Genomic DNA, 25,065 nt, shown 5'->3' with positions numbered 1-25,065 from the left:
ACTGGGGCTTAGGATTTCAACATATGAATTTGAGGGTAACACAGTTCAACCCGTAACACCATCTTATCCCCAAATGTTCCCCCTACAGCTTGCCACGGTGCCTAAAATTTCACCCTGTGTTTGCCTCTACACACAGACGCTCAGGCCTCTTAACCAATTGGCTCTCAAAGCTCTTCAGAGCTGGCCATGGTGATCCTTTCCAGTGCCATCCTCTACCTCCCCTAAAATAAGTCTTTGGGGTAGCTCTCCTGCTCCCTTGAGGGGTTGCCTCCCCTCTCACCAGCGATGCCATAGAAGTGCTGTACACTTCTGCTTTCACCTCATATGTTTAAACTGCCCGCTGCCGCCTCTGAGTTCCTGGAAGTCAGGGGCACATTCATCATGGTTTGTGGCCCCTCGGTTTCTTTTGAAACAGAGTTTGAAGAATTTCACACGATGTGAGTCCCATTACACCAAAGTAGCATCCATGACTTGCTGTCCTAGCATCCTTGTCACAGATGTGTGACCTCAGTTCCACAGTCAGACACATGGAGCAGGACCTCCTTACAGAGGATACCTGGAAACTGCCATCACACAGAGTCCCCCAGGAACGATGGCGGGAGTGGATGCTGCTCCTAGGGCGAGGGTGTCCAGAGTCCAGTGTGCAGTGTCAGTGGCATGAGCGGCAGTGACTATGACCAGAGGCAGTGAGGTCTTGCTGGAGCAGTGAGGTTTGGGGAGTCTATCTGGCCTCATGGCAACCAAGCCTATGTCTCTGGCCTTCCACAAAGCCTGTGAGCTGCCTGACATCTTTAATAAATTCCTTTCCTGCTCCCACAGACTACAGCAGGTTTGTTGTTTGCAACTAAGAACTTTGTGACCAAGTTAGTGACCATAACTTATTCCTGTCCATGTTCCTCCCAATGACTGACCCAGTGCCTGGCACTGAGCAGCCATGCAGGATAGAATCACACCTGGTAAAGAAGATGTGGCACGTATATACAATAGAATATTACTCAGCCATTAAAAACAGTGAGGGCTTCCCTGGTGGCACAGTGGTTGAGAGTCTGCCTACCGATGCAGGGGACACGGGTTTGTGCCCCGGTCCGGGAAGATCCCACATGCCGCGGAGCAGCTGGGCCCGTGAGCCATGGCCACTGAGCCTGCGTGTCCGGAGCCTGTGCTCCGCAATAGGAGAGGCCACAGCAGTGAGAGGCCCGCGTACCACAAAAAAACAAAAAAAGTACTAAAAGTAAAGTCAGATCAGGTCACTCCTGCAGCGGCTTCTCATCCTGCTCAGAGCCCAGGCTGGAGTCCTTCAGGGACTGTCAGCTCCTCCATGACCCTTGCCCCTTGCCCCTATGGCCTTGTCTTCCCTACAGGCCACTCCCAGGCTCCATCCTGCTGGCCTCACTCTCCTTGCTAACCCCCAGACACCTCCAGATCTTTGCCCAAATGTCACCTTCTTAGGAGGTCCTTCCCTGAGCGACTACAGACCATCTCACCCATAGGCCTGTCCTCACGCTCCCCTCCTCCCCACCTTCCCTGCTTTATTTCTCTGCGAGGCACTGATCATTGCCCCACCTAAGACATAGTTACCTGTTTGTCGTTGTCTGCCTCCCGCAGAGAGAATATCAGCTCCTTTACAGCTGGCACTTTAACTCTTTTGTTCATGGCTTTATTCCCAACACTCAGAAAAGTGCCCCGCACAGAGTAGGGCTCAACAATACGTGCTGAGGGACTAAATAACAAAAAAGTGCTTTCGCAATTCCTGACACCCAGCATGTCCTCTATAAATGGAGCCACAGCTGTGCTGCTGCTGTTGTATAAACCGAGAACGGTGATAACAGCCACCAGGCCTGCCATGAGATTTAAATTAAACGATGTATGTGGAAGGGGGTGTAGAAACCGTAAAGTGCTATGCAAATAGGGGGTGAGAGTTTTTATTACAAGGCTGTTTACTGATAAGCCTTTTACTCATTAGAGACTTTGTTCATTGTTTGGACCGATCCTTGGGTCTCAACAGAGCTCACAGCCTGTCACAGAATAACCACATACAGTTTAGTTTGTCCCCAACAGTGTGCAAAGATTCTGCTCCATGTTCTGCCTGTCCACCCTGCCGTCATAAATACTTGGCGAAGGGCATGCCTGCTCTCCACCTTGCCCCAGGAATGTGTGTCAGCCTCTTTCTCCACCCAAGTCACTACTGGCCTCTGGGGGCATTTGCCATGCCATCCCAGGCTCCAACTATCCAGAGAGAAAATATTTCATTACTCTCCTTTGAAATGGACTTTCAAGGCAAGGAGTGTTGTGCCAGCATATTTAAATTGCTGTTGTTAAAAAGGACAATGTGAAGACACTGTCGGGAAGCTGGCTTGCTTAGCAGACAGGTCTTTATGGAGAGTTTTGTCCTGCTGGGGTTGCAGTGTTCTAGGCTGTGAAGCTCTGCAGAGAAAGTTGGGTCTCTGGACAAATCCATTGCATGTTCTGGTCTGTGAACACACAGGCTTGTACCAAACTCCCAAGAAGCCCATATACGAATGCTGACCTAACAAGGTCCTTTATCACACTGGGAAGCGCAAAAGGGAAAAGGAACTACACGTGTGGGGAGGCTGCCCTGGGGCAACACTCCAGTGGCCCAGTCAGAGGGGTTCCCTGTGAGGTCTCTAAGTATCCCTACTCTGCAGATGAGGACAGAAGGCCCTCTCACTATCCCACAGCTTGTAAATGGAAGTACCTGGAATGGAACTCAGATCTGCTGGCTCCCAACCTCACTCTCTCCTGTATCTCACTGCATCTGTTGGCCACAGTCTCTTCCTTTAGAAAATGCAGCCTGGGGAGCTGGGTGAGTGCAAAATCAGAGCAAGGAGATTTAGTGTAGAGGCTAAGACAGAAGTAGGTTCTAATCCAAGTTCTGCCTCCAAAACATGGGGCAAATTTCTTAACATCTCTGATCCTTATTTTCCTCATTTATTAAGTAGGTATGATGATCTCCACCTCAAAGGACTGGCCTGAAAAAATAATGAGCAATGTGTCTAAAGTGTTCAACCCAGTGCCAGATAAAGGGTGATGTCATCTTTTTTATTACAGAAGTATAGTTAATGTACAATATTATGTTAGTTTCAGGTGTACAACATAGTAATTCAACATTTAAATACATTACAAAACAATCACTACAATAAGTCTAGTAACCATCTGTCTCCATACAGTTATTACAGTTTTATTGACCATATTCCTTATGTTGTATATTACATCCCTTTGATTTATTTTATAACTGAAAGTTTGTAATTCTTAATCCCTTTCACCTGTTTCATCCAAGCCCCCACCTCCCTCCCCTCTGGTAACCACTGGTCTTTTCTCTGTATCTATGAGTCTGTTTTCTTTTCCTTTGTTCATTTGTTTTGCTTTTTCATATGTTCCACATATAAGTGAAATAATATGGTACTGGTCTTTCTCTGACTTATTTCACTTAGTGTAATACCCTCTAGATCCATCCATGTTGTTGCAAATGGCAAGATTTCATTCTTTTTCATGGCTGAGTAATATTCCATCATATACCACATCTTTTTTATCCATTCATCTATCAATGGACACTTAGGTTGCTTCCATATCTTGGCTATTGTAAATAATGCAGCAATGAACAGAGAGGTAAATATATCTTTTTGAGTTAATGTTTTCATTTTCTTCAGGTAAATACTCAGAAGTGGAATTATGGGATTGTATGGTAGTTCTATTTTTAATTTTGGGGGGAACCTCCACACTCTTTTCCATAGTCACTGTACCAATTTACATTTCCATCAACAGTGCACAAGGGTTTCCTTTTCTCCACATCCTCATCGATGCTTCTTATATGTTGCCTTTATGATGATAGCCATTCCGACAGGTGTAAGGTGATTTCTCATTGTGGTTTTGATTTGCATTTCCCTGATGATTAGTTGAGCCTCTTTTCATGTGGCTGTAGGCATCGGTATGTCTTCTTTGGAAGCTTTTGCACAGCAAAGGAAACCATCAACAAAACAAAAAGGCAACCTACTGAATGGGAGAAGATAGTTGCAAACAATACATCCTATAATGGTTAATGTCCAAAATATATAAAGCTCTTAAGCAACTCAATTACAAAAAACCAAACAATCTGATTTAAAAATGGGCAGAGGATCTGAGCACACATTTTTCCAAAGAAGACATACAAGCGGCCAACAGACACATGTCATAGTTTTTAATAAATGCTGGTGCCACCAAGCAACAGCAGCTTGCCGCATCCTTCTCCCCTGGGAATCTGGTGGCCAACGCCTTCTCTACTCTGGGAAGTGTCAGTGATGCCCCGCCCAGTTCTCTCTCTGTAATGTCCCATATGCCTTAAGCTGGGGATGCTTCCACGAGCCACAAGCATGAAGCCACACTTTTACTGGGAACTCACCCATCCCATCATGTGGTCTGTAGCTGGTGATTCTGGAGAAGAGAAGAGATGGAAGCAGCTACCTTCTATAGGTGGGTGATCTCTGTACACATAGGCTTTTACTTGCTAATTTCCTCTCAGAGGTAGCCTCAACTTCACATTTTATGAGATATCTCATAGTGAAATCTCATTATATGTGCTGGGTAAACACCTTTTCTGTGAGGTAAAAACCTTACTTCCCTATAGTTTGGTTCTTTTCTGTAATTTCACAGATGGGCCTTTGAGAAAAGGTGGGTAAAGTATTGGCACATGCAAGAGTTTTGATGTATTTGTTTGATAAATATTGGCTGAGTGCCTGTTTAATGTCTTCTGACTGTACAGCAAACATTTTAAGTCTTAATCCAGGATTATCTTATTTTCAGAGATACAAGTTTCTTTAACTTAACCCAGGGGGATTCATGTTTGCCAAACTGATAAATGGCTGGGGACTTCCCTGATGGTTCAGTGGTTAGGAATCAGCCTGCCAATGTAGGGGACACAGGTTCGAGCCCTGGTCTGGGAAGATCCCACGTGCCCGTGCGCCACAACTGCTGAGACTACGCTCTAGAGCCCGCAAGCCACAGCTGCTGAAGCCCGTGTGCCTAGAGCCCGTGCTCTGCAACAAGAGAAGCCACCGCAATGAGAAGCCCGCGCACTGCAACAAAGAATAGCCCCTACTTGCCGCAACGAAAGCCTGCGTGCAGCAACAAAGACCCAACACAGCCAAAAATAAATAAATAAGAAATTGATAGATGGCTGGCCTTTTAAATAAATTAACATAGATTCCTGCCTGGAATGGGAGAGAGATGTTGCAAAAAGAAAAAAAAAAAGCAACCACTGCTGGCTCTTTATGGGTATCCCAGTCAATTTTACAAGTGAGCCTTTAAAATGTTTCATTGTAACAAACTGTATTGTATCTGTTAAACAGAAACTGTTGTAATGAGCAAAACTAGAGGGACCCTCCAAGGATTGTGTGCTTTGACTTTATGGACAAGGACTGAGACTGGGGGAGTCCAGTGACTAGCTAGTGAATTGCAGAGTTCAATGTCAGAGGGAGATGGCTAGAGTCTCAGGCGGCAGAGCAAAGGACAGATGAAGAATGAAAGTGGGTCACCTCAGGTCTATCTGAAGCATAGGAATAATAGGACCAGCCTGCTTATCTCCCAGGGTGATCGTGAAGACTGAGGGAACTGACAGATGGCAAGGAATAAATATAAAACACCCTATAAACTAGGCTTTTCTTGCTATAATCATAGCAAAGAATGTTCAGGACTTCCTGGTGGACAACTATTGGTCTAATTTTTAATCTCTTGGGATGAGCCATCTTTGAAGTGGGAAATATTGCTTTGCCAGCAGAAGCTCAGTCCTGCTGACATTTGATTGAGCAGGTGGTAATGGGAGAGAATATGCCATCCTCTATCACCACCTAAAACCTGATAGGCTGTTTTAAGATGACCTTGGGAAACCAGGCTTTGAAATAGAGTCTCCATAATAGACATTGTTCCTGTAGATAATTTCTCATGGAGCCTATAGAGCCAGATAAGAATGATCAAGGCACATTTCCCGCTCAGTCTCAGCCACAGTCTTGTGTCTTCTAAGTTGCTTTTTCTGGGAATTTGGGCTACTGTGGTAAGAGGTGTGACCTCATCTGACTGCAGTTTACGATACAAAGGAGGATGGACTCCAATGAGATGTCAGCCAGAGTGAGGTCCTCAGCACCCCACCTTCCACTGTGCCCACCCTAGCCCCACCTGGGGATCAGCCTTACAAGGCCCAAGCCCCAGATCTGCCCCACGGGCTGCTCAGCGTCCATAGAATCATACAGCCCTCTGTTGAGGCTGCTGCAGGGTGGGCTGCCCAGGATCAGGGTGGCCCCCACTCACCAGTCTTCAAGCTGATTACTTGTCTCCCATCTGTCACCCCTCCAATCCTTCTCCAGAGCCTTTCCAAACTGTCTGCACTTCTCTTAAACCTCCCACCCACCTGTGCCTCCTTCACACCCAGAAGATAATCTCACCTCTTATCTCACAGCCAACAGATGTGAGAACTGCTGCACTCACCCCTACACATTGACCTGCACCTTCTCCTATTCCTTCTCCTCTCCCTCCAGGTCCCTTTTCTGTACCACACTTGCCATCTATATTCCACACCCCCAACAGACACATGCCTTCCCAGGGACTTCCTCCAGCCTCCCTGGTGACAGGCAGGCTTGAAGGGGCAGATGGAAAAGTATCCAGCACGCGAGAATTGCCGGGTTCCCAGCCAGGGAAAGCGTGATCCTCACCAAAGAGCCATCCTCCCCTGAAGGCCCACCCAGCCCCCTGTCAGTTTTTCACTTTAGAGTCTGATACCCCACGGCAGGACCAGTTTCTGCATTAGCCAGGATACTATCAGAAGTGTTAGAAAAATGAACTCAAGTGAACGCAGGCAATGTTTTGGGTTCATGCGTTCAGTCCAGAGCTGAACTAGTTTCTGGATTTAGGGGCTCAGACTATGTCAGACCTTGTGATAGAGTTTTTACTCTCCAGAAACCAGAAAGATGGAGGCCAATGGTAGTCCATGTATTAATTTATGCCAAATTAATATTTCCATTTATTTCAATACAATAAGATGAATTCACTGCTGTATGCCGAAAGATGCAGCACAGGGTCTTTTACAATATCAGAGATGCTGTAGGGTGAACCCCTAACACTGGGCAAGGGTGGCAGCGGGACAGAGATTCTGTAGTTCCAAGGAAAGCTACAGTGACACTGTGAAGCCACCAGTAGAACAGCAAGAATGTCACAGGTGTGGGTTTCCTGAGCCATCCAGGTTCACTGTAAATGCCATCAGCCACATCTACCCTGGGTAAGTGTTGAAAGAATGTGCTCGAAGCTGACAAGCCAGGGCACCAGGAAAATTGCTGGTGAATAATCTTTTTTTTTTTTTTTTTTTTTTCTGTAAGGCAATTGGAATGCTTACCTAGAGGGGTGTGAAAACAACAGAAACAAATGAAACACTGACACAGAGATGGACCTAAGCAAACATGTCTGGGATTAACCACTGAGAACCTGAGAAGCAAAACCAGGTTTTGTTCCAGAGAAAGGGGAGACCCAGGCATCCTCAAGGAGGCTCAGAAGTCTCGTTTGTCAAGTGGATTAAAGGCTATTTGGTCAATGATTATGTGTTTACAGCTTAGAATAACTGTGCGAAGAACCCAGGAACCACTGCCTCCCTGACCTTGATGGGGGCTGTGCAAAGACTGCACCCTTTGTCAAGCTGATGCTTGCCTTCTTTTGAAGATAAGACGATGACAATAAGACTCTGTGGACAGATAGTTTGTTCCTTATTTCAGGATGGTAAGCAAAACGTTGAGCAACCAGCATGACTAACCACTGACCCACCAGTACAGTTGCCAGCAATGTGTCTGGGGGACCCTGCTCTGCCAGGTGTTACCTCTTCTATTTCTGTGTCTGGTGAGGTGTGGGGGGTCGGGATACTCAGTATGGTGAGTGGAGGCACTCAGGGGTCTCAGGGCAGTGGCCACTGATCCGCCAGGACCCCTGAACTGATGCCCATCAGCATTGCCAGCCCTGATGCTCTCTCATCATAGAGCACCTGCAAAGTAAATGTGGCCCCCAGAATCAGAGAAGAAAGTCAGCCAGCAACTCTCACAGTCTTGCTATGAGCAGAGTCTTCCAGAACCACCTGAGGATTGAGGGCTAAGAGGTAGGAGCAGAGCAGTAGCCAATACATCAGCCCTCTTATAACTGCTTACATGCATTCCCTCATTGAGTCTTCATTGCAACGCTACAAAACAGGCACTCTCACTCCAATTTCACTAGTGGCACAATTGAGGTTTAGAGGGATGGAGAAATCTATCTGGGGTTTTCAGGTGGTGAGAGGAGGCTGGATTTGTACCCAGGCCTGCTGACTCAAAGCCTGTGCTCCTTTTTAAAAAAAATTATTTTTTAAACCATTTTTTAAAATTGAAATATAATTTACAATGTTGTGTTAGCTTCAGGTGTACAGCAAAGTGATTCTGAAAAAGAATCTGATTTCTTTTTCAGATTCTTTTCCATTATACATTATTATAAGATGTTGAGTATAGTTCCATGTGCCATACAGTAGGTCCTTGTTGTTTACCTATTTTATACATAGTAGTGTGTGTATGTTAGTCCCAAACTCCTAATTTATCCCTCTCCCCTTTCCCCTTTGGTAACCATAAGTTTGTTTTCTATGTCTGTGAGTCTATTTCTGTTTTGTAAATAAGTTCATTTGCATCATTTTTTTTAGATTCCACATATAACTGTCCTCCTTTTATGGACAGATGTTACATCCTTTTATGGACAGATGTTACATCCCTCACACACCTGCCTGAAGGGCCTGCAGCAGCTGGATTCAAGCAAAAAGAACTAAGCACCACTGAACCAGAGCACCAGGATGGCAGCTGCCACCTGGATGGGGTTTTCGGGCCAGGGGTGTCCACTGCCCTCCTCCTTTCCCTTCCTCCTCTCTTGACAATGAGTTTGAGCCTCCTGTGACCTTTGGCATCAGGAAATTCCAATAGATGCTAATCAGCCTAACAATTTAGGCCAGGGTTAACAACCCACATGTTTTTGTTTTTATTTTTATTTTTCAAACACCTTTCTTTATAGGCATTCACTAGGAAAATAAGTGTCTCTCAGACATGGTTAACTAACATTTGCCACGGAGGCAAAGGAGTAAAGGAGCATACAGCTAATTCAGTATGTGACTTTGGGCAAATTGATCACCTTCCCCAGGTCTGAGATTCCTCTTTGGCAACTGAGGGAGAGCCCTCTCTAGGAGCGGCAAGCTCAAATGTTTCAGGGGCAAATCAGGCAATGTATCCAAGTGAAGTGGGTGTGGTGTTTAGATATTAAACACAAGGTAAGAAGAGCCTTCACTTTGAGTAAATTTACCTTCTCTGTTTCTCATGAAATGTGTTATCACTTCCAGTCTGTTTTGCTTTATCTCAGTTCTGACAGAGACATATGTGTAACAAGTAAGAGGGAACTGGGCGAGTGTGATGATAAGTGACTGCTGACACCCAGCCCAGTTTGGGAAGACAACAGGGATGGTGGGCTTCGTACTGGCCCAGGGAGTGTTAGTAACCCATGTCCAAAGGGCCAGCAGAACTACACACCAGCTAACTGTTCTAAGACCTCAGTTATACCAGACAAGTAGGAAATCCAGGTTTTATGTGAAGTCTCCCGATTGTTAAATAATGGCCAAGATGCAGTTGATTTAAAATACCATCCAGGCTAAATAAAATGTCTGTGGGTTAAATCCCACTTAGGAGGTTTCGAGTTTGTGACCTCACTCCTAGATAATATCTAAGGCTCTGTCTGCCTGGGTTCTTTAGAAAGTAGAGAAAAAACGTTCATGTTAACATTTTGCTGGGAATACAATTCTAGGGAACCAAGAATGAGGGGAAATGAAAGTGAGGCAGGGAAGGAGGGAGTGAGGTAATGAGCTGGCCACAGCTTTGCCATAATGAAGCTGATTTCTCTGTCTTGTGGGACATCTTCAGAATCTGTATGGGGAATTCCCTGGCAGTCCAGTGGTTAGGACTCTGTGCTGTCATGGCTGAGGGCCTGGGTTCAACCCCTGGTTGGGGAACTAAGATCCCACAAGCCGCGTGATGCAGCCAAAAAAATAAAATTAAAAAAAAAAAAAGAAAAAAAAAGAATCTGTATGAAAGTTTTTTGTCTTGGAAGTTTTGAGTAGAAGAGGCATGGAAGAGGTTGAGCAACATATCTGCTAGTTTCCTCCCATTTCCTTGCTCACTGGTCAAAGTCCACACATATTGGAGTTAATTCGAGAGTTAACTTATGGCTGCAACAACCATCTGCTCAGCAGCCACTGGGAAGGCCAGAGCCTCTGTGGGTAAACTCTTGCACCAACTGATGCTCACAGAAGTTAGGCTCCTACCCTCCCACAGAGATTGGGAGATGGAGACCCCATTCTTCTCGATTACATTTCAAAGGGATAGCTCCCAGGTCCTTGAGAAATAAATTCCTGGGTTACAGAAGATACATCTCAGAGAGACAGAGAAAGGATTCACAATTTACTTTAGTTTTCTAAAGTAAATGCTCTAAGAAAAGGCAGGTCAGGAGCCTGTGATCAGGTAGTGCCTGGAACAAACAGTAATTCTTTTGGCAGCATTGAGCTTTGTCAGGGAGGAACTTAAGGGGGCCAGGGTCACCATTCCAGGCATGCAGACTTATCAGAAACTATGCTAGTGTTTGTTCAAGTGTCTTGGTGTGGGACTGGACAAAATTGTTTGTGCTGAGAGTCTCAAGTTCTCATAGGTCACGACTGGAGGCTAGTCAAGAAGAGAGCTCAGAGGTAGCTGACTGAAGTTTGGTCAGGGAGAGAGTCTGTCAAGATAAAGCCACAGTAATCAAGACAGTGTGGTAGTAGCATAAGGATAGACATATAGGTCAATGAAATCGAAATGAGAGTTCAGAAATAATCCCTACATATGTGGCCAATTGATTTTGACATCTAGCAAATATTGACTAAGCTCTGATCGCAAACCAAGCATGGCACTACTTCCTGGGATTATTGAGATAGTTAATATATGGCCTCTCTTGGGTAACTCAGTTTTGTGAAGAGTAGATTTTTTGTTAAGGGATATAACAGAAATATAAGGAAAGTACCAAGCAGCTATCAATCTGCTTTCAGTTTTCCCACTTATAAAATGAGGAGTTTGGACGAAATCATTGTTCTAAAACTTTAAAGCACATAAGAATCACTTAAGGAATCTCTAAAAATACATATTCCTAGGTCCCAACCCTGGAGAGTCTAATCTCATAGGTCTGGGGCCCAGGAATCTGCATTTTTAGCTAGACACCTCACTTGATTCTGATGCAGGAGGCCCAAGGAGCACATGTCAGAAATACTGGCCTGAAATATCTTTGATTTCTGATATTTTCTGATACTACTATTATTTGTAATGACACCACAGGCAATAACCATACAACCTTAAAAGTGCATACATTTACCTTTGGATATATTGTCAGAAGTATGTCCAAAATATAAGAACTAAAGTGATAATTGTAGCACTGTTTCTATTAGAAAGAGAGAGAATCTAAATACTCATCTATAGAGAACTAGTTAAATAATCTTTCATAATTATTACAAAAGACTACTACACAGCTGTTTTAAAAAATGAGGTAGTTATTTATCACTGATATAAAAAGAACTCCAAGTATACTTTTTTTTTTTTTTGTGCTACGCGGGCCTCTCACTGCTGTGGCCTCTCCCGCCGTGGAGCACAGGCTCTGGATGTGCAGGCTCAGCAGCCGTGGCTCACGGGTCCAGACGCTCCACGGCATGTGGGATCCTCCCGGACTGGGGCACAAACCCGTGTCCCCCGCATCGGCAGGCAGACTCTCAACCACTGCGCCACCAGGGAAGCCCCCAAGTATACTTTTAAGAGTGAAAAGCAAGATGCAAAACACTGTGTGTGGCAAATTATAGCCATAACTATATCCGTCCTTCTGCAAAGTAATCTTGTCTCCGCACCATCAAGAGTAAAGTCTTTTTCCCCCTCCCATTGAATCTGGGCCGGTTAAGCAACTTGCTTAGTCAGTGGAATCTGACAGCTGGAACAGTCTTGGACTTCCAAGGCTGGGTCATAAGAAACTGGGCAGCTTCTGCCTTGGTCTGTTAAAATGTTCACTCTTGAGATGCTCTTTCTCAGAACCCACTAGCCATCCCATGAGAAGCCCAAGCCTCATGAAGAGATCATATGCCAACATTCCCTTCTGTCAACTTAGTTGAGTTCCCAGGGGACTGAGTCTGCATGTCCAGCCCAGATCATCTGGGCTGACCTCCACTGCTATCTGATTGTAGCTGCGTGAATGACCACCCTCTCAAGAGGGAACCCCTCAGCTGAGCTCAGTTAACCCAAAGAATTGGGAGCGATAATAACAAACTGTCATTTTAAGCCACTAACTTTTGGAGTAGTTTGTTACACAGCAACAGATAACTGTAACACTGTGTATAATTCGATCCTATTTGCATACTTTTAAAAGATAAGGATTTAATGTGCTAATATACACATAAGAACATTTCTGGGAGTATCTCCAAGATAACCCCCCTGCCCCCGCAGTGCCCCCTGTTTCAGGAAATGGGGCCACTCAGTTGTGCAGGCCAAAGTACTTCAGCCCATTCTAGCCTCCTTTTGTTCTTTACCTTCCACATCCAATTCACAGGTAATCTCTGCTCACTCTATTTTCAGAATGTATCGCAAATCCAACCTCTTCTCACAGCCTAAGCCAAGTCTTCATAATCTTTGACCTGAGCTACGGTAATAGCCTCAAAACTGACCTCTGTGCTTCCACTCTCATCGTTAGCTGATTATTGTGCACATAGCACCAGAATGGACATTTAAGATATATATGATCAGTCAGTCACTTCTTTGATCCAGCCCTCCAATGGCTCTCCATTACACGCAGAGTGGTGTCCCAAGTACTTATCTTGTTCTGTTTGACCTGGCCCTCAGCTTGCCCTCCAGTCTCAGCTCCTACCACTTGTCCCCCTGATTACTCTGATCTGGCCACTTTGGTCTTCTTGCTATTCCTCAAACCAAGAAACCCCTCACATCTGAATTTTGTACTTGTGCTCTCCCTCTCTAGAATGATCTTCCCCCAGGTACTCTTAGGTTCATTCCTTCACTGCAGGTCATAGCTCAGAATAATCCTCTACTCTCGACACTCTCTTTTCTTCCATGCTGCTTTTTATTCACGGCGTTTACCACTACCTGATACTCTTTTATGTATTAGCTTATCACCTCCCTTGTCCACAAAAGTGCAAGCACCATGAGGCAGAGACTTTACATATCTTGCTCACCAGTGTTTCCCAGCACCCAGAACAGTGCTCAGCACATAGTAGGTGCCCAACAAGTATTTTTAAATGAATGAATATCAACAGCTGTTACTTTTGGGGTGAAGTGTTGGAACAGTGAGGGATGGAGCTTTACTTTTCATTTTATACTTTCTGTACCATCTGAATTTTTCTAATCTCATGCATATATTACCTTTTAAAAGTTTTATCATCTTTTTAAAAAATAAATTATTTTATTTATTTATTTTCGGCCACGTTGGGTCTTTGTTGCTACATGTGGGCTTTCTCTAGTTGCGGTGAGCAGGGGCTACACTTCGTTGCGGTGCGGTGCGCGGGCTTCTCATTGCTGTAGCTTCTCTTGTTGTGGAGAGCTGGCTCTAGGCTTGCGGGCTTCAGAAGTTGTGGCACGCAGGCTCAGTAGTTGTGGCGCATGGGCTTAGTTGCTCCCCGGCATGTGGGATCTTCCTGGACCAGGGCTCAAACGCGTGTCCCCTGCACTGGCAGGCGGATTCTTAACCACTGCGCCACCAGGGAAGCCCTAGATATGGGTCCTTGAATGGGACTTCTGTGTCCTACTCATTACTCCACCTACGGTGGGCAGCAGAGGAAAGGGCATAGGCAGCAGAGGCCCCAGATAAGTGGGAGGGTCCTAGAGTGGGAAAGGAGAGCTGTGCTCACTTCTCATGGGGCCCAGGGAGAACCAGCGAGGTCTTGAAACATCCCCACAGTGTGGCACATGGTGAGAACAGTGGGGTGCAGCACAAGCTGCTCTGCCTCCTGGGCTCCCGGAGTAGTGAGGCCGCATATCTAAAAGTGCCCCGTGCCCTATGAGAGGCCATTGGGCCTGCAAGAGCCCTGCATTGAGGACAAGCAGAACTCTGAGTGTGCAGAGGGATACTTTTGGCAACATTTCCAGATGGGTTTTGGTGCTCTGAAAATAAGTCCTGTTGCCTGGAGGCCTCCCACCCATTGAGTCAGGGAAGAGGCGGGTGCCACCTTGAACAAAGGGGTCATTGTTCTGCTTTGGCCCTCAACACTGGCTTCTGTTTCAAGTTCCTACCAAGACAATTATCCTGAAGACCAGGCCTGGTTCAGAAGAAATTCAAAGTTCCTTAAGATTAAAATAGGATATGTCTAGGTTTATGTCTGTTGTCCCACATAATTAAGAAGGGCTCTCTTTCGGCCTCTTTGGAGTAATGGAAATGTTGTAAATTTGTATTATGCTGGTGGCTGCATGACTCCACACGTTTGTCAAAACTCATCCAATTAGACATTTAAAATAGGTAAATTTTTATTGTATGTAAATTTTACCTCACAACTGGTTTTTAAAAAGACACAGGATGCTGAAACCAGTGAATGGAAGTGTAATTAAAGACAGAATATTATACCATCTCAAAATTGCTTATTAATTACAAAAGGGAAAAACAGTAATTTTCAATGCAGACTAAGGGATACCACTCTAACCAAGTAACCAAAGTTAATTGCCAATGATGGGGTAAAAATGAGCTTCCTACTACCATGCCCTAGGACATTTTGGAGTTCCTGCCAAAAATGCATAACATAAGCTAATCACAAGGAAACATCAGACAAACGTATTCTACAAAATAACTGGCCCATAGTCTTCAAAAATACCAAGGCCATGAAAAATTGAAGAAAGGGTGAAAAGCTGTTTCAGATTAAAGGCAACTAAAGAAATATGACAACAAAATGAAATCTTTGATCCTGGACTTGAATCTGGAATACTGGGACAATTGCTAAATTTCAAATATGGACTGTGGATTAGGTAACATTATTTTGTCAACGTTAAGTTTCCTGATTTTGATAAATGTACTGAGGTTGTATTTAATAAAAAGGTCCTTGTTCTCAGAAAATTCACATAAGCATTCATGGATAAAGGGGCATGATATGCAAATTACTCTCAGATTACTAAAAAAAAGTGTGTGTGTGTGTGTGTGTGTGTGTAGAAAGAGACAGAGACAGAGAGAAGAAATGATGACACAAATGGGATGAAATATTAATAGCTGGGGTGAATCTGGGTAAAGGGTTATCATAACCTTTTTGAGCTATTCTATAACTTTTCTGTAAATGTGAAACTATGTCAAAATAAAAAGTTTTAAAAAGTGTCTTCTGTTTTTTGGGGTTTTTTTTCTAATTTTTTTGCAGTACGCGGGCCTCTCACTGCTGTGGCCTCTCCCATTGCAGAGCACAGTCTCCGGACGCGCAGGCTCAGCGGCCATGGCTCACGGGCCCAGCTGCTCCGCGGCATGTGGGATCTTCCCGGACCGGGGCATGAACCCATGTCGCCTGCATTGGCAGGCGGACTCTCAACCACTGCGCCACCAGGGAAGCCCTAAAAAGTGTCTTCTTAATGGTCAATAAGCACTTGAAAAGATGCTCAACATCATTTTCATTAGGGAAATCAAAGTCTCTGAGATACCATTTCACACCCACTAAGACAGCAATAATCAAAAAGACAGATAATAGCAAGTATTACCAAAGATGAGGATGTTTAGGTTATTCCTTAAAAATCTAAACATAGTTATCATTTAACCTAGCAATTCCACTCCTAGGTACATGTCCAAGAGAATTACAAACAGGTACCAAATACATACTTGTACCTGAATGTTTATAGCAGCATTACTCACAATAGCCAAAAGGTGGAAACAGCCCATATGTCCATGAATAGATAAACAAAATGTGGTATATCCATACAATGAAATATCATTCAGCAATAAAAAGCATTAAGTGTTGATACACGTTAAACATGGATGAACTATGAAAACATTATGCTAAGTGAAAAAAGCCAGTCCAAAAGACAACATATTTTGAAACTTATTACAAAGCTAAGGTAATCAAGACAGTGTGCTACTGGCATAAGGATTGTTGTATAGATCAATGGAAAATAATTGAGAATCCAGAAATAGACTCTTGGATTTATCGTCAACTGATTTTCCACAAGGGTGCCAAGACAATTCAATAGGGAAATAATAGTCTTTTCAATAAGGAATAATGGGACAACTGGATAGTCATATGCAAAGGAAAGAAATAAAAACCTACATCACACCATACACAAAAATTAACCCAAAATGGATCACAGGTCTAAATGTAAGAAGTAAAACTATAAAACTCTTGGAAGAAACCATAGGAGTAAATTTCTGTGGCCTTGGTTTTGGCAAAGCCTCTTAGATATGACACTGAGAGCATAAGAGGCAAAAGAAAAAATAGCCAAATAGGACTTCATCAAAATTAAAAATTTTGGGGGCTTCCCTGGTGGTGCACTGGTTGAGAGTCCGCCTGCCGATGCAGGGGACACGGGTTTGTGCCCCGGTCCGGGAAGATCCCACATGCCGCGGAGCGGCTGGGCCCGTGAGCCATGGCCGCTGAGCCTGCGCGTCCGGAGCCTGTGTCTGCAACGGGAGAGGCCACAACAGTGAGAGGCCCACGTATCGCAAAAAAAAAAAAAAAAAAATTAAAAATTTTGTGTTTCAAATGATACCATCAAGAAAGTGAAAAGACAGCCCATGGTGGGACTTCCCTGCTGGTCCAGTGGTTAAGACTCTGCGTGGGACCGATCCCTGGTTGGGGAACTAAGATCGCACATGCTGAAGGGCATGGCCAAAAAAAAAAAAAAAAAAAAAAAGCCTGTAGAATAGGAGAAAATATTTGCAAATTATCTATCTGTTAAGGGACTTGTATCCAGGATATATGAAGAACTCCAACAACTGAGCAGTAAAAATTCAAATAACAATTAAAAATGAGCAAATAACTTAAACCAACATTTCAAAGAAGACATGCAACTGGCCAAAAAACACATGAAAATACGCTCAACATCAACAGTCAATAGTCAACATTAAATGCAAATCAAAACCACAATGAGATACTAGGATGGCTAAATCAAAAAGATAGACAATAACATGTGTTGATAAGAATGTGGAAAAACTGGAACCCTCATACATTGCTAGTTTGAAAGTAAAATGGTGTAGCTGCTTTGGAAAATAGTTTAGCAGTTCCTCAAATGTTAAATATAGAATTGTTATATGACTCAGCAATTCTACTCCTAGGTACATACCCAAAAGAATTGAAAATAGGTACTCAGACAAATACTTCTACACAAATGTTCATAGCAGCATTATTCTCAAGAGTCAAAAAGCAGAAACAACTCCAATGTCCATCAACTGTTGAATGGAAAAGATGTGGCATATACATTCAATAAAATATAATCAGGCAATAAAAAGGAATGGATTACTGAACCATGTAATGAGGCTGAACCTTCAAAACATACTCATTGAAAGAAGGCAGTCACAAAAGACCATATATTATATGATTCCGTTTATATAAAATATCTAAAATAAGCAAAATTATAGAGACAGAAAATAGGTTAGTGGTTGCTAGGGGGTGGGAGAATGGAGGACAGAGGAATGATAACTAAGGGGCATGGGGTTTGTCTTGGAGGTTCTAAAAATCTAAATATTTCTGAAATTGATTGTGGTGATAGTTGGACAACACTGAATATGCTAAAAACCAGTGAACTGTAGAGTTTAAAATGGTGAATTCTATGGTATTTGAATTATATCTCAATAAAGTTTTTATTAAGAATTAATTCTACCAAGGACTAAAAAGACAACTTGAATAAATGGAAAGGCATGTTCTGTTCTTGTATAGGAACATTGAAAATCATGAAGATGTCAATTCTTCCTAAGTTGATCTATAAATCTATTTTTAAAATATCTACAGGATATTTTTGGCACTAAGTGATTCTAATGTTCATTTGGGAAAAGAAACAATCAACAGTAGCTCAAATAATTCTGAAAAAAGAACAAGGGACTTACCAGAGGTAAAAAGAGAGTATAATAAAATAATCAGATATTTGGGCAAGCAAAGTTGAAACATTGTATACTAAGTTGGGAATCAGCCTTGCTGCAGTGCTGGCCAAGTAGGCCTGCGCCAGCTTTTGGGTCCCTAGGTGTTTGAGTCACTCAAGGGTAATTTTTTTATGTTGAACCATATGAAATACTTGTCTTTGACCTACAAAAATATCAGTTTCAACTTAATATGGTTTAACTTAGTATTTGGAATGACAAAATGAGGGGACAATCACAGCAGGGAATCTGAGTCAAAGTCTTTTGCCAGTGGCCAAAAACAAGGAAACCAAGTATCATACCAAGATTAAGGGCCTTAAAACTGGTCCCCAATTCAGAGATACAGCTCATGATTGGTAGCTGATGCAATTGTGGAACTGGAGCAGGCTGAGCATGAAGTGAGCAAAGTCCCAAGGAACAGCTAAAGAGGATCCTGGGCAATTTGGGGCTTTCTTTGATTGGCTATGAGTGGGAATGTGGTGAAGTACAAAAAAGGGTGACGGGTCTGGCTTGAAGATGCAGGGTCAGGACTGATCACAGAGACTCACATGGAAAAGGGGAATTGTAGTGAATATGAGATGCAGTTGTCATCGGGCAATATATATGGTTCAGTTCTTAAGTTGGAAGCCAAGCAAATTACTATCAGGAATCAAGACACATAAATGCAATGTGTGATCCTTGATTGTATCCAAGATTAGGGAAAAATCACTATAAAGAATGTTATTGGGACAACTGGGCAATTTTGAATATGGACAATGTTAAGTAACAGTACTATATCAATATTAAATTTCCTGAGTGTGATAATTATTGTTATGTAGCAGAATATTCTTGCTCTTGGGAGATGATATAAATGGAAGTTTGTTTGTTTTTTTGGTAAATTTATTTATTTATTAATTTTGGCTGCATTGGGTCTGTTGCTGCACACAGGCTTCTCATTGTGGTGGCTTCTCTTCTTGCAGAGCATGGGCTCTAGGCATGAGGGCTTTAGTTGTTGTGGCTCTCGGGCTCTAGAGTGCAGGCTCAGTTGTGGCCCACGGGCTTAGTTGCTCTGCGGCATGTGGGATCTTCCTGGGCCAGGGATCGAACCCGTGTCCACTGATTGGCAGGCGATTCTTAACTACTACACCACCAGGGAAGTCCCTAAATGGAAGTATTTGGGGATAAAGTGACATGATACCTGCATCAAATTGCTTCTGAAAAATAGAGACAGAGACACAAAGTAACTGTGGCAAAATATTAACAACTAGTGAATCTAGACGATATATATTTGATACTTTTCAAAATTAAAAAAAAACTTGGAAGGGATAAAAGGAATACTAGCATACATTTGGTCCACTTGATAGCTATTGCTCTGTCAGATGGGGGACACTTAGCAAAAATAGGAATCAGGTACTGGTGAACATGTTTTAAAAAGTAGACACTAGGGGGCTTCCCTGGTGGCGCAGTGGTTGAGAGTCCGCCTGCCGATGCAGGGGACATGGGTTCGTGCCCCGGTCCGGGAAGATCCCACATGTCGTGGAGCGGCTGGGCCCGTGAGCCATGGCCGCTGAGCCTGCGTGTCCGGAGCCTGTGCAATGGGAGAGGCCACAACAGTAAGAGGCCCACGTATCGCAAAAAAAAAAACAAACTAACAAAAACAGATTAACAGGAGAAAAGCATATATAAATTCATTTAGTATAAGTTTTATGTGATACAGGAGACTTTACAAGGAAATAAATACCCAAAGAAACAGTTAGACTTGAGTATATTTATACCAGGTTTAATCAAGAGTGGACAGTCATGGAGGAAAAGGATAGTTTAAAGCATATGAGGTAATTGTAGTAAACTGGAGGAAACTTAACAAGGCCTCTCTGTTAGGATTCTTCTTGGCATACTTTGGTCTTCAGAGATTAAGATACTCTTTTCTCCAGGTATAGGAAGGGCAAATTTGAGAGTTTTATGATCTGTTTCAGGGGAGAAGGGCAAGGGGGTAAAGGTCTGAGTGACCTTGCTTCTGCTGTTTTCTCAAAATCCTTCAGCTTCCATATGCCACAGTGCCACATTCTGGGGTAGTGTATCCAGAAGCCCATCACTATATATAAGATCATGTCATCTGCAGAGATAGTTTTACATCTTCCTTTACATTTTGGATGCCTTTTATTTCTTTTTATTGCCTAATTACTCTGTCTAGAACTTCTATTACTATGATGAACAGAAGTGGCAAGAGTGTACATGCTTGTCTTGTTTCTGATCTTGGGGGAAAGCTTTCAGTGTTTCATCACTGAGTATGATTTTAGCTGTGGGTTTTTCATGCATGACCTTTATTATGTTAAGGACACACATTCTTCTTGAGTGTTTTCTATGTGCCAAGCATTTCTAAGTGCTCTGCATGTATTATCTCGTTAATCGTACACAACCCTGTGAAATAGGGATTATTGTCCTTTTTACAGATGAGAAAACTGAGGCACAAAAATTTGTTCTCTCCATAAGTGAAATTTTTGCATGTAGTTTTTATTTTTACACAAAGCATGTTGTATTTTTATTAAAATAGTGAGTTATTAGGATATATTAAGCATTAATTCTAAAACAAATTTTGTAGCATCACACTATATTGTGAATTTAGATCACACAATCATTTATTAGATGGTGGTTTACTGCAGTCCAGCGCTAAGCTCATGATTACTCTGTACTCTGAGTACTTAGTACACAATTGTGCACTGTTGCGGTTCTTAAATACTCATTGCTTTATCGATATTTATTTTCTAATATATGCAAAAATGATAACTTTTTTCTAGATAAGAACGGTATTATCACTTTGCAACATAAAATAGTTCAGTTAAATGGTCTAAGAATTCACCATTGCTTAGTTGTTAAGAACCAGCACCCTGGAGCCAGATGGTCTAGATTCAAGTACTGGCTCTATTATTTGTGAGCTGTATCACCTTGAGCAAATTATTTACCCTCTCTGTGCCTCAGTTTCTTTACCTTAAAATGCGGAGTAATGCAGACAAACCTAAATTTTGTACATTTAGGGGACATTCTACAAAATGACTGGCCAGTACTTCCCAAAAGTATCAAGTTCATGAAAGGAAAATTAAAAAAATAACAAGACTAAGGAACCATCCCAGATTAAAGGAGCCTAAAGAGACACAACAACCGAATGCAATGTGAGCTGTTAGGTGGGATGCTGGGGCAGGAAAAGGCATTAGAGGGACAAATAATAATTGGCTATATGAATATACCAGCTCTCTCCTCCCCCCCAGAGAGAGAGAATTCTGAGTAGTGTGTTTTGCGGTGCCTTCCAAAGACTCCCTACAGGAGAAGGCTCCAGTCACTCACTGCGATAGCTTGATTCTTAATACGTCCTTTATTGGCTGCTGCCTTCCATTCTCTGTTTCCTCACTCTCTGCCCAGTGTTCACTCTACCTCCCCAATAAACTACCTGCTCTAAAGTCCTTGTTGCAAGGTCAGCTCCTAAGGGAATTGAAACTAGGACATTTCATTCCACTGATATAAAGCACAAAAATAGCTAGAATTAATCTATGCTATTAGAAGCCTGGGTAGAGCTGGATGGGGACAGAAATGGGGCTCCTGGGGTGTATGTAATGTTCTGTTTCTTGATCTAAGTACCGGTTATATGACTTTGTTCCATTTGTGAAAATTAGCTGAGCTGTATAGCTACAATAGGTGCTCTTTTTCTGTAGGTATATTATAATCCCCCCCCCAAAAAAACAATAATAATTCTGTTAGTTTTGGCAGAGTGTTTTTGTTTTTTGGGGTTTTTTTTTTCAGTGAAGGAATGGTAAAAATTCTTACTCACTGGCTTGGCAATGAACACAGGGATAATACATTTATATTAGCTAAAACAACAAATCATTTTTATAATTATTTTTCTGGTTCACATATGGTCAGTAAATGAGAAGAAGCAAAGGCCAAAGAGATGAGAACTTGGGCCCGGATGGCAAAGGAGAAGACAAGAAAAAGAAGATAAAGGTGGCATAGTATTCACAGATCAAGAAAGAGATAAAAGGAAGCAAGAGACAACAAAAAAAGAAACACAGATGTTTTTATCTCCCTAGGGTCAGAATAGGTTATAAAGCTTCCTCTCCAGGAAGACATATATCATATGCTGTCAATTAAATGTGGAATATAAAATCAAAGACAAAACCAAGCAAGCAAACAACACTCCTCCTCAAAATGAACTCGGACATACAGAGAAGAGATTGGTGGTTGCCACAGGCGGCGGGTGCGGGATGTGAGAAATGGGTGAAGGAGGTCAAAAGGTACAGACTTCCAGTTATAAAATAAATAAGTCGTGGGGATGTAATGTGCAGCATGGTGACTATAATTAATAATACTTATTTTATATTTGAAGGTTGCCAAGAGAGTAATCTTAAAAGTTCTCATCACAAGGAAAAAATTTGTAACTATGTGTGGTGATGGATGCTAAGCTGACCTGCTGTGGCGATCCATTTTGCAATATACATGAATATCAAATCATTATGTTGTACACTTGAAACTAATATAATGTGATATGTCGATTATACTTCAAACAATTTTTTTAAAAGACTCCTTTCCAAACCTTAGAAGCACAGACATTCATAAAATGACCTCTATTTCTTACATTCAATAAAGAAAAATTTCATTGAGGAAAACTGCAGTCAGTCCCAGTTACAAAGGAAGTGCAACTCTTTTCGAAGCATCTTGTTATCATCCTGTGGCCTTTTGCCAGAGGACTCAAGATTTATAGCCAAGGCAGAGAGGATATTTCCCACTGGCACCTGCCTGGTGGTTTAAGTGTTAAACCCAAGCCTCAGAGGAGAAAGTCCCCATTCTTGTTGCAGATTGTAATGAGAGACTAGGAGGGAGATATCTGAACCAGCTCTGTGAATTTTATTTTAGGTTGGACTGAGCAACAATATGCATATCAAAAAACAAGCAGAATCGCCTTCCCTGGTGGCACAGTGGTTAAGAATCTGGCTGCCAATGCAGGGGACACGGGTTCGATCCCTGGCCCAGGAATATCCCACAAGCTGCAGAGCAACTAAGCCTGTGCTCCACAACTACTGAGCCTGCGCTCTAGAGCCCACGAGCTGCAACTACTGAGCCCACGTGCCACAACTACTGAAGCCCACTTGCCTAGAGCCCGTGCTCTGCAACAAGAGAAGCCACGACAACGAGAAGTCTGTGCACTGCAACGAAGAGTAGCCCCCCGCTCACCACAACTAGAGAAAGCCTGCACACAGCAACGAAGACCCAATAGAGCCAAAAATAAACACAAATAAATTTATAAAAACAAAAAAACAGAAGATTATCATGAGATTTAGAATTATTTGTTAGCTACTCTTTCAAGGTCCTCCCTACAGATATTAACCCTCCTTTTTTTTTTAAACAGGAGATTCCAGGCTGACATATATTTAAGTTAAACTGAACTCTTTAGGGCACTGACACTAAAACATTATTGCAATACACTGTAAAAACAAGTTCAAATGTCATAGCATGTGTATGAGTGCACACACACACACAAACCTACTTTGAGCCTGTGTCTGACATTTTCTACTCTCCTAAGTAAAGAACAAAACTTTTGCTGAGATTTTTTAAAAAGTGTAATTTAGGGATTTAAGATTATGCAATTAAAACAGTCTGAAAGTTACTCCCCTCCATGCTGTATCCTTATAAATGATACAACAGATATAAGAAATAAATTGTTGACTTCATGTCTGGGCTTGAAATCATGAAGTGGGATTGCTTGAGAGTACAGAAACAAACAATGTGGCCCCCCCAAAGAAAGAAATTGACATGAAACCATGGGAGAAGCCAAGCCCCCAGGTAACCTAAGTTTACACGCACAGAGGAATTCTGCTGAATCCTGAATCAGGTGGGAGAATTCTAAACCAGAAAATTAGTGTACAGTCAAGAAGTGCTAGTGTCCGAGGAATGCCACTGCCATGGAAGATAGATAACAAACTATCTAAAAAGTAGCAAATGGAAGATCTTATATGTGATCAATAGATCAATTAAAACAAATTCATTTAGTATATTCAACAACATAAAGCAAAATAATACCAAAGAATTATGAAAAAGAACCAGTTAGAAATCTTGAAAATTAAAGCCCAAATTGTTGAAAAGAAAAACCTCAAAAGATAGTCTGAGTAACAGAACAGACACACTGTGTGAATTAGCAAGCTGGGGATTAAGTTTACGGGGTCTTACAGAATAGAACAAAGAAAAAAAGAAGATGAGAAAGTTTAGAGACATAAAGAATGGATAAGGACATTTTACCTTTCATTTAGGAATTCCAGAGGGAGAATATAGAGAGAAAGGAGGAGGTAGTATTTAATCAATGGCTAAGCATTCCCCAGAAGTGAAGAAAGCTAAGAAATTTCAGAACATCAAAATAAAGAAAAAAATGCAAAAAGTTACCATAGCAGAAAGATAGTTTAGCTTTAAAGAAATAAGGATCAGATTTTCATTGTAAATTTCATTAGCAACACACCAAGAAGACAATGAGATGATATCCTCAATGAGCTGTTGGAAAATAACTGTCATTTTAGAATTCTACACTCAGCTACAGTATCACTTTAAAGCACAGGCGAAACGAAGGCATATTTTAAGTATTCAGCATTTAAGAACGTTTAGCACCAACAGATTCCCACTGAAAGAACTACTTAAGATGTACGCCTACATACAAAAAAGGTTGAAGGAATACAGAGGGAAAAGCAGTATGAAAAAAAGTAATCTTAGCCAAGTAATCTTGCACAATTCAGTCAATCCTATAGTTTAAGACTAAATTAGTATTAATTGCTAAACATGTTTAAAACAATTTAGAATTAGAATTCTGGATGATATGAACAGGGGAGTTGGGGAGAAGGGAAACAGCAGAAGGAAGTGAAAATGTCTTCTCCTGTTTAGGAAGAGTATATACATACTGATTACCTTTAGATTTTGTTAGGCAAG

The 25,065-nt window shown here is 42.3% G+C and overlaps 1 protein-coding gene across 1 annotated transcript in view; it reads right to left on the bottom strand.

Annotated features, from left to right (window-relative positions):
- Window positions 1-25,065, bottom strand: part of NCOA4 (nuclear receptor coactivator 4) — a 60,252-nt gene that overhangs the window by 29,046 nt on the left and 6,141 nt on the right. The gene's annotated exons all lie outside the window — the stretch shown is intronic.

The sequence above is a fragment of the Pseudorca crassidens genome, chromosome 16 (assembly GCF_039906515.1).
Source record: "Pseudorca crassidens isolate mPseCra1 chromosome 16, mPseCra1.hap1, whole genome shotgun sequence".
Lineage (NCBI taxonomy): Eukaryota > Metazoa > Chordata > Mammalia > Artiodactyla > Delphinidae > Pseudorca > Pseudorca crassidens.
Note: the sequence above shows the minus strand (reverse complement) of the source record. Positions and strands in the feature narration are given on the sequence as shown.